Source organism: Malaclemys terrapin, chromosome 3 (assembly GCF_027887155.1).
Source record: "Malaclemys terrapin pileata isolate rMalTer1 chromosome 3, rMalTer1.hap1, whole genome shotgun sequence".
NCBI lineage: Eukaryota > Metazoa > Chordata > Testudines > Emydidae > Malaclemys > Malaclemys terrapin.
The window spans coordinates 87,397,341-87,405,172 of NC_071507.1; positions in this window are offsets into that span (position 1 = coordinate 87,397,341).

Genomic DNA, 7,832 nt, shown 5'->3' on the forward strand with positions numbered 1-7,832 from the left:
CTTGGAGTTAGAGAATACCTCATCTCATTTCTGTGTGAGGGTTTGGTTTGAATACCAATATTTTGAGCAAAGTTAAGATCAGGTAACTCAAATTAGTGGCTTTTTAGTTTCTCTATATTTGGAAAATAATAAACACATACAATATTAGTTTTGTTCCCAAAGAGGGAGTAGCAGTATTATGAACTAGTTTCTTAAATTAGATTCTTACTCTTCCAATACCTTTGCAGCAACATTTAAAGCACAGCTGTTGAAACTGTAAAAACACTACCCCAGTTGAACAGCAAGGTTACAGGCTTAATTTTTTCCTTCTGAATCTTGAATTTTTTGGCCGTTTCTCAAATGTACGTGAGTAGTTCACATCTTGACCAAGTACGTTTTAGGGATTTGTAACAGAACAGGGTTTGTCACATACAGACAAGTGAATCTTAAGGCTACATTTGTGTCCCTTTTAGGTGCCATGGTTTAATTTTTTAATCTGGTGTGTGTACATTGTGTTCCTATATTTAAGTCATTCTTAGGGGTATGTTCTCAAATTGAAAAAAAAAATGCAATTATTAAGGACATCAGTGAGCAAATAGACAGCCCTCTTTTTTTAGTTTAATAATTTAGTGAATTTAAAGCTTGTATCAAATTTACAATTCTGGAGAGCTAATAGGGGAAGCATGGAAGAAGTAATGCGAGCAACTCCATACTGCCTCTGTGTCTTAACTATGATCTGAAGGAACTATTTCCAGTGTGAGATGGTAGATCAGTCTCTATGAGCCAGTTGTTGGCATTTCTACTGTGACCACCAATGTAGCTAGGCACAAATTACTCCAAAGATGCCCTTTATTTTTAATGTCTGTTACACAGAGCATATCTGTACAAAAGCTGTGTTGTGACAATAACTCATAATAACTTCCTAGGAACATTAATAGAAGATAACTGTCAGTCAGCAACCTTAAATAATCAAATGAAGATAACCGTTCTATCTCAGAATCGTACTCAGGAGCATACCCTCATCCTTCCCCAAAAACCCTATCAGATATATGGGTTTTGCAACATGCCTGAATGGTCATCAAATTTGGGCAGTTTCAGATTGGGAGAGTGGATGAGAGTAGGTTTCAGAGTCCTAGGACCCTCATCCAGAACAGCCTGCCAAAACAGTCATCTTGATTGTGGCAAGGGATATGATCTAACTTAGGGGTCGGCAACCTATGGCACACGTGCCAAAGATGGCGTGCAAGATGATTTTTAATGGCACGCTGCTGCCTGCCGGGGTCCCGCTCAGCCCGCTGCTGAACCCCAACAGCAGGCTGAGCCAGACCCCGGCAGGCAGCAGTGTGCCATTAAAAATCCTGCCTGACCCAGCCCGCTCTTCTCTGCCCCACACCTACTGCTCTCTCTGGTGGGGGCAGGGAGCAGAAGCAAGCTTGCTCCTGCCAGCTGCTGCTGTACAGCAGGCTCCGCCGGCAGCCAAGTTTCGCCCTCCCCCGCCTCTTCCCCCAGCGTGCTGCATGGAGCCCCGCCTCCTCTCCCTCCCTGCCACTGATGGCCCTTGCGAGGGAGGGGAGAAGAGCAGCCCCAGCGCCCTCACTGCTCAGACCGGTAAGGAGGCGGGGAAGGGAGGCAGGAGCGGGGCCTTGGAGAAGGGGGGGTAGGAGCAAGGCGTATCCCTCCAGCCCCATGCCGTGAGCCACTCAGGGCAGAGAGCACCCCCCTGATCCCAGCCCACCCACCCCAGCCCTTTGCCCTGACCCCTGCATCCCCCGCTGCATCCCCCCCACGACCCCATCCCTGACTCCTGCACCCTCCACACATACCCAGCCCCCCCCCTGCCCTGACTCCTGCACTCCCCCCACCCCCTGCCCTGATTCCTGCACTCCCCACACATACCCAGCCCCCCCCCACCCCATGCCCTGACTCTTCCAATCCCCGCCTGAGCGGGGCGGCAGTTGGGACCCTGGCTGGCAGGAGCCAGCGGACGGAACCCCAGACCAGCAGCGGGCTGAGACGCTCGGCCTGCCGCCGCTCTGGGGTGCTGGCCCTGCTCAGCCCCTTGCCAGCCAGGGTTCCGGCCGCAGGCCCCACTCAGCCCGCTGCTGGCCTAGGTGAACGGAACCCCAGGCTGGCAGCGGGCTGAGCAGGCCGGCAGCGTAAGATCAGCATTTTAATTTAATTTTAAATGAAGCTTCTTAAACATTTTGAAAACCTTGTTTACTTTACATATAACAGTAGTTTAGTTATATTATATATAGACTTATAGAGAGAGACCTTCTAAAAAACGTTAAAATGTATTACCGGCATGCGAAACCTTAAATTAAAGTGAATAAATGAAGACTTGGCACACTACTTCTGAAAGGTTGCCGACCCCGATCTAACTCAGTGGTTCTCAGCCAGGGGTCCAGGGCCCCCTGGGGTGCCCTGAGCAGGTTTCAGGGGGTCTGCCAAAATAAACCAGAGAGCAGGGCCGGTGTTCAGCTCACTGGCCCCAGGGCAGAAATCTGAAGCCCCTGCCCAGGGTTGAAGCCCAAGCCTGAGCAACTTAGCTTTGCGGAGGTGCTTGTGGTTTCGGACCCTGGGACCATTGCCCTGTTTGCTACCCTCTAATGCTGCCACTGGCTTTTAATCTACTGGATATGCAGAAAAACAGTTGTGGCAAAGGTGGGCTGAGGAGTTTTTATAACATGTTGGAGGAAGCGGGGGCGGGGGGGGCTTCAAAAAGAAAAAGATTGAGAACCCCATATCTGACTTGAGTGTCTCTGACTACATCTGTGGCAGTCTGTCACAGGGATAATCTCTTAGGTAGGTCTCAGGCCATTTAGGGCTTTGTAGGCCATAACCAGCACCTTAACCGCTACATGGACATCAGTAGGCATCCAGGCCCCATCCTGAAGCATTGATGTCTTGTGCGCTCAGCAAGCAAGCTGCCACATTTTGCATAAGCTTGTCTACAAATGGTTTTAAAAGTATAGCCCCCATAGAGCATATTGCAATAGTCTAATTTTGAGGTAACAGACATAAACAACACTGGCAATATCTATATCTGAAAGAAAAGGCTTGGCACAGATCATAAAAACCCAACTTGGTTACTGCTGTAATGGGATCATTGACAGCAGCTGTGAGGGGTGGTGTTTAATACCACTCCCAAGCTGCAAACTCTGATAACCAATGCTAGATCACTCTTTCAGTCAGAGGGGTTAATATTACCTCCACTGTCTTTTCCAGCTGCTTCCGAGAGCCTGTCATCACCACCCTTCTGTTGTCGGAGTTCTGCTTCAGCCAGCTCTCTCTCATTCATGTTCCAGTGTCAGCTAGACATGTGGCTGAGGTACCGAGCTACATCGCTGTCAGAGTTGGATGAGAGACATCTAACTGGGTGGCATAAACAAAGATACTAAACACTGCATCTTTCAACCTTAACTTTTTCTGTTTAAGAATAGATTGAGATTACCCAGCCTGATTAAACATATTCATATGCTGCTTGACTCACATTCTACTGACAGCAGAATTTCAAGTGTAAATATTAACTTTGGTACAATATTTTAAAATTTCTCTTTGATTAGAAGATCTGAAATATATAGATATGTATATATGTTGACTTGCACTGAGAGACTGTGAAGTGCTGTCTGTGCTTCATGCTGTATAATACACGGCAGTTCTTGACTCCAAAAAGTTTGTATTCTAAAAAGACAAATAATGCCACATAGGGAGACCAACAGTAAGGTTCTGCATTTTTTAAAGCTTTTTGGTAATGAACTGGTATCATTTTTGATTATGTGGTTTGGTAATAAACTATTGCCTGTCAGTCTGAAAAAGTGACAGAATATGGTTAAGTTTTTCAGCCATCTAAAGGTCTTGTTCCTTTTCAAAGAATAGTTCTCTATAAATTCCCAAGTTCAGTAAATACAGAATGTTTTACTGAATACTTTACAAAAGATTGAGGAGGAAAGAGTAACTGTTCACTCACTTGCTTGGCATCCCTTACCCCTCATAACCCCAGATGTCCCCTCTGCCATAGGAGGCAAGGAAAGGCAGAAACAATATAGGTCAGAAGAGTCTCAAAAATTGTGGAAGGCAGAACACACACTCAACAGCATTTTGCCAAAGCTAAGGGGAAGCCAGGCACCACTGTGGTCTTTGGTTCCCCACACAGAGGTTCTTATGCTTGGAGTTTGCCCACAGACCTTCATGTTCTAATGTGTTCAGAGGCCTAGTGTCCTGCCTTAATATAGGAGTTCACATCCTTCTTTTAAAGCAGAGCAGCAGGAACAGTGTCTGATCACTCAGAAATCTCAGGAAAGTGGAAAAGTTCACTGTTTTTCTATGAGAGAAGAAGATGGGGCCTTGGTTGTTCTGGTAGCATCTGACATTCTTTTCTTTGTCTTCCTCATCCTACTACCCAGAGATTTTCAGTTGAACTTGGGAATTATCTACTGGGATATAGCAGCCATATAGTTTGTAGCTCGCATATCCCGTAGGGTCCCTTTCCCAGTTTCCACAGCACTTCAAAGGCCATGAAACATTTTTTTACTAAAGTACTTTAAGATGTTAAATGAAAGGCACTATACAAGTGCAAAGAATTATTACTTAGACTTATACATACCACAGGATCTTTTCTGACAGTTCAAGAAGCATTTCAAAGCATGTGCCACTTGTATTGGCACTTCTGCACTCAGATTCAGCCTGAGATACTTGTTTGGCTATCACTGGACATCTAAGCAGGGATCACTGCAGTCAGTAAACAGGATCTTGGGCTCAAAGCCAAAAAGTGGCAGCTGCCGTGGCTCAGAAGAAAGCCAGATCACTTGGATTACAAAACAATCCAATTACTTGATACAAAATCATGTGACCCTGTTTAGCTAATGGTTTGCTACTCATCAGTTTAAAATAAAGTGGTTTAGTGGCAGGTGAAGTATGCAAGACACATGTTCCTATCTAAGACAATTGGATTATGATTGGAAACTGTAAGGGTTATATATATATATATATATTGGGAGCTATAACACTACAGATGTGTCTGTGCACCAATGAGATGGTACTCACAAGGATGAACTTGGTGTAGTTTGGAGTAGCATTAAGGCCTTTTGATATATTTGAATTTTCCTCTGTTTTATACAATGGCCTGGGATGCATCTCCATGCTCTGCGTGTCCCTAAGTCTCCGGCTGCCAGACTCTGGGACTGGACGACAGGATGGATCACTCAATTGTCCAGTTCTGTTCTTTCCCTCGGAAGCCTATGGCACTGGCCATTGTTGCAAGTTTGGATAGTGGGCTAGATGGCCATTCTTATGTTCTTATATTTGTAAATTTTTTAAAAGAAAAAATTAAAACAATACCTGCTGTATGTCTGACTTCATGTTTATTTCTGAGATTCTGACAAAAACACTTCACTTTTAAAATTTTGCTTTCAAAACAGTTATGAACAGTGAGTTGGTTGGCAGAACTGTTACCAAAAAAAAAGGGATATCTCCTGAATTTAAAGGAACTGCTCATTTGAATAAAGTTTTTCAGGATCAGACTGTAAGTGCCTACATACCATTTTTGCTATAAGAAAAAAATCAAAGATAAACTTAGTTAATGTGCATGGTGTAGTCCCATTGATTAAAATGCTATCACATTGTCTTGTTTTTCGCAAGCATAATAGTTGTTTTAGAGCTGTGAATTCGCCTTAAGTATACGTAATGGGGAAAATGGACTGTAAATTAGAAGTCCATCAAGAAGTTCTTTTGTCTAACCATAAGAGCAAAGCCAGATGTGTAATCATCAGGACTTCAAGCTGGAAGTATGCCCCACATACTAGATATATTGCTGTTTAGTGTAGCAGTCACTATAGGTCAAACTAGACTGTCATTTCCAATGTCACTTCCATTCTGACCCTCCTTTTTCCTCCAGTTCTCTTAATGTTTTCTCAACAAATTCCTTGCAGATTGGAATTTTCCATGTTTGCTCTAAACCCAGAGGTTAGAGGGTTTTTTGAAAGCTTGAACCAAATCAGTGGAACTGTGTTTGAGTTGTGAGGGTGGGAAGAGGAGGAGAGAGAAGCAAACACTTCCCATATGTTCAAGAGACTCTTTTGCTTGTACAACTCAAAACCACCCAAATCTAAAGCTTCAGACTTGTTTTATATATGTGCAAAGTTCTTATGTATATGTATTATAATTTAAGTGTGTTTACAAGTTCACTGAAAAGACAAAATTTGTTAAGGCCACTTAATCTCATTGGCAGAGGTGGCAAGCTAAGCAGCTTTATATCATGGAATTTACAAGATCACTCCTGAATTAAGGATGACTGTTAGAACTCTAGCACTAGAAGTTTCTCAGGGAGAGAGCTATTAGTATGGTATTTATTAAGAATATGGTATTTGGATCCACCAGAGTTTTATGGCCTCTCTTCTACAAACTCCTTTTGTATGTGAAGTTTGCTAGTATGAAAGGCTATGTACTGCTAATACCTGACATTTTTTGAAAAACACTGAGCATATTAGGTTTTATTCTTAGTCTTCCAGCTCCTGCCTCCACTTTCTGAACTGAGGAAGAGGGATTGCATTTTCCCAAATATTGTGATCCAACATCCAGTTTTGCAGGTTGCATATTATTGTTGTTTTTATTAGTCACAAGTTAACGTTAGTCTGATTATGACAACACAGTCAGAGACGCAACAAGTCACAGCAGGAACTGTGAAGAAAACGTTCCTCAGGCAAAGCGCGGGTGGGGGGGAAATCCTTTTTAATTAAAATACCACTATAAAGAATCAACAAAAACTCACTACTCCAAGTCAGGTGTTGACTAGCCATTCCTAGGCAGTCTTCTTCCCTTCACTAAGGCCTGGAGAGTCCCTCACGTTCACCAAGCTTGCAGACTATTTCTACCCTCCAAAAATACGGGAGGTTGGGGATATACACCTCTACCCCGATATAACGCGGCGTGATATAACATGAATTCGGATATAACGTGGTAAAGCAGCGCTCCGGGGGGGCAGGGGTGCACACTCCAGCGGATCAAAGCAAATTCGATATAACGTGGTTTCACCTGTAACGTGGTAAGATTTTTTGGCTCCCGAGGACAGTGTTATATCGAGGTAGAGGTGTACCACTAGACTCAAAGCTTTCTCTTACCTCAAGGAAACCCTGTGTTTCCTACCCTCTGACAAACAGGCATTAGTTCTTAGACCTCTGATAGCCAATTTCTTCCAAGAATAACTGAGTCTTCTTCCTAAAAAGCCAACTCCTCTCTTTTATTTCATGTTCCTTTCCTGATCATTTCTTCTAGGTGGAGCATTTCTGGAGATGTTGCACAGCTGATTTGCATTCATGGAGGGTTGTATTAATCCTTTTTACCCTGCTCCATTATGGATTTTATATATACCCATTATCTCTCTGACTGTAGATATGATATCTGGGAACTCCACCATTGGTATTTCAGATTGGGTGGAGATCCCTGAGACAGATTGACAGCATTTAAGATTATTAGTAATGGAGTCCTTTAAAGAGGCCTGTGTTAAAATAAAAAAAGGTTGAGGTCCAAATCCTCAAAGGTAATTAGGCACCTAGCTTTCCTTGAAATCAATGCGAGTTAGGTTCCTAAATAACTCCGAGGACCTGGGCCTGAGGGGTTATGTTAGTGGGGAAAGACTGGATTATGGAAATCAAGTAAATTTAAGAAAAAAATTATCTTCTCTGTTCCAGTTGGGTGGGTGTCAGCATGAAACCAACATAGTACATTAATCAAATTTTGAACCCAACTAACTTTCAAATGTAAAATATATTGTGACCAAGGAGGGCCATTTTATTTAAGGTATTTGTTTCTGTTTTGCCTTTTTATGTTTTGTTTGGAGAACCCATTAGGTGAAA